This window comes from Grus americana, chromosome 7, assembly GCF_028858705.1.
Source record: "Grus americana isolate bGruAme1 chromosome 7, bGruAme1.mat, whole genome shotgun sequence".
Taxonomy (NCBI): domain Eukaryota; kingdom Metazoa; phylum Chordata; class Aves; order Gruiformes; family Gruidae; genus Grus; species Grus americana.
In genome coordinates, this window is record NC_072858.1 from 1,885,001 (window position 1) to 1,887,500 (window position 2,500).

Sequence of the window (2,500 nt, forward strand, 5' to 3'; positions counted from 1 at the left end):
CTCGCAGCTTGTAAACTCGACACACCGAGGATTTATTAGATGTGCGCGAAGGGTCTTATGTTTTCTCCTCCAGTTGTAGATTTTGCCGGTGGAGTCTCTCCTTCTCCTCATTTTGTCAAGCAGCGGGGTGATAGATTTTGTGCTGCTCGGAGGGCTGCCGGCCAGAGCTGCTGGAAGTTTGAATAGGAACGGGACAGGAGTCAAGGTGGATTTAGCCCGTTATTAGTCAATCTGTTCTGCATATTGCCAGCTGCTCTTTGAGGCACAGAGGCAAATTGAATAACCCGGTGCCCAATTATCAAAAAGCTCGAGGTATTTTGAATACGTGTCACTTCTCCCATAATTTAAAGAGATAGGCAATCTTTTCTAATTCCTGCGTATAAATTAATTGTTACAGTAGATGTTCAGAAAGCTGCCCGTAATTTAAATCTGGGGCGGCTGCATTGTGTTCCTGCCCGACGTTCATCCTGAAAAGAGGAGAAATCCAGAGTTACGAAATCACGTGCAATAATTAGAACCTTAAGTAGGGCGATGATCTTAGGCTTGGCTCCGTGCTTCGGCTTTAGAGGCTTTCCAAGTTGAATTTAGGCTGGAATCGGAGGGGAAAGGTAGAGTTGTATCCACCGAAATATTTGCGGTTCTCTGAAGATGGTATAAATTGAACTGAAACATTTGGTGATGTCTCTCCTAGAATGGAAGCGTATGGTTATTACAAGTCATAAAGCTTTTGAAAGCTCGCATTAAAGCTTCTATCACCTGTCAGTGGCATTTGCATGAAATCAATAGGAGTTGGCCATCTATCTTTTCTGATCACCTTTCATCAGACCAGATTCATTAAGTCAAACAGTCATGGTGATTAGCTGGAAAATGGAAGAAACCTTGACGTGTTACAAATGCACAGAGTGCCACTTTTTTGTTCCCTAATCAAGAAATGTAATACTTTATTTAATCCTTTTTTGAGCAAGTCATTTTGTGAGGCTATACCGGCGACTCATCTGTCCCAACACACTAGGCTTTTGCTTGACACACTTGTATGGGCCCAGGCAAAGACATGACAAATTGTCCCCAAAGTCAATGCTGACAGCTTCTGATGATTAATGGTCTGATTATGAAGTGGTTTTACACATATAGAATTTACATCACAGAGAGTTAGAAATTTTGCCATGTCACATACGCCAAGGCATTTTGAAGAGCTTTACTATTTGCAAAGAAAAAGGAGGGCAAAATCCCAGCAAAAGCCATGTCATGTAAAATCAATACGTCGGATCAATGCTTTATTAACAAGAAAATGTCTTACTTCACATTCCTATGTGGACCTTTGTCTCCGGGATGCATGATGGAATGTCAAATCATATTGCAGTCTTCAACTTTCTGTCGTGTTATTGAGTGCACGCGTGTGAGCCTCCTTGCATTGATTACAAGATGTACTGCGCGTGTTTACACAAATAATTGAAGCACTTGATAATAATGTCGGCCAATTATTTCGGATAACATTTTCAAATGTTACGTTGCGCCTCTCCTCTAGTAAGTTGTAGCCTTTGTGTCCGCTCGCGCTCGGCAAACCTGCTGAGTTGTACGGTGTTAATCATCAAATTACATGCTGACTAATGAGTGATGGCCTAAATTGCAGGCTGAGTAATGAATAGATGGAGGCAGTTCTTATTAGTCTCAGAAAACCCATTGATTTATGTAGCGCCATGCACCATGGAGTTACTCTGCTGAAAACGATATCTACATCAAGAAGTAATATACTCTAATAAGTATTTTCATCTTAACTCTAGTCCTTGGGCCTCCAGGCTCAGTTTTTGTTTGAGTCAGGCAGAGCTATAATAAAGCCCTATGACTCCTTATAAAGCTTGTTAAACACAATGTGTGCAGTCTAACTGAGTCAGGATCATGATTCATGCACTGTACACAGCAGCATGTGCTGCTGATTTATGACCAAGCACAGTTCATAGTCAAAATTACAATTTGAGGGATAAAAAGATTAATTACTATTTGTGGCCTGCAATTTCATGAGGCTAGTGGATTGCAGCTGTAGAATGATAGTGCTCTACATCAGTTTGTAGTCAGCCATTCACAGATTATTAAAGCTTTGCAAGATTAAGTGCTCCTCCTGCCTGGTTTGTGCTCAGGCAATATGCTAGACAAAAAAGGACCACAGGGATAAATCTGAAGCTAGCAATAGCTGGACATATGTCATAATTGCCAGTTTCCCATAAATCCACAGCCAGTATAGAAAGCAGCCCATGATGCAGACATCATATCATGAGTGTAGTGATTGCTATATATGGCCTCAAGACCTGTAACTTTGTTACCGCGCCACCATTTTTGCAATATATTGGATAACCCTTTGACTATTTTCCAGTCTAATTATAAATAGAAGTAATCATGGCTTTGTGAAAGGGGGGAAAAAAAAAAAAAATTCTCTTCCTCGGGACAGGTTGTAAAATGAGGTTTGCAGCTGTGATAAGGTTCGAGAAGAAAATTGCACATCGCG

At 41.0% G+C, this 2,500-nt stretch overlaps 1 protein-coding gene across 25 annotated transcripts in view; it reads left to right on the forward strand.

Moving 5' to 3' along the window:
• EBF3 (EBF transcription factor 3) overlaps window positions 1–2,500 on the forward strand; it is a 123,742-nt gene that overhangs the window by 103,085 nt on the left and 18,157 nt on the right. The gene's annotated exons all lie outside the window — the stretch shown is intronic.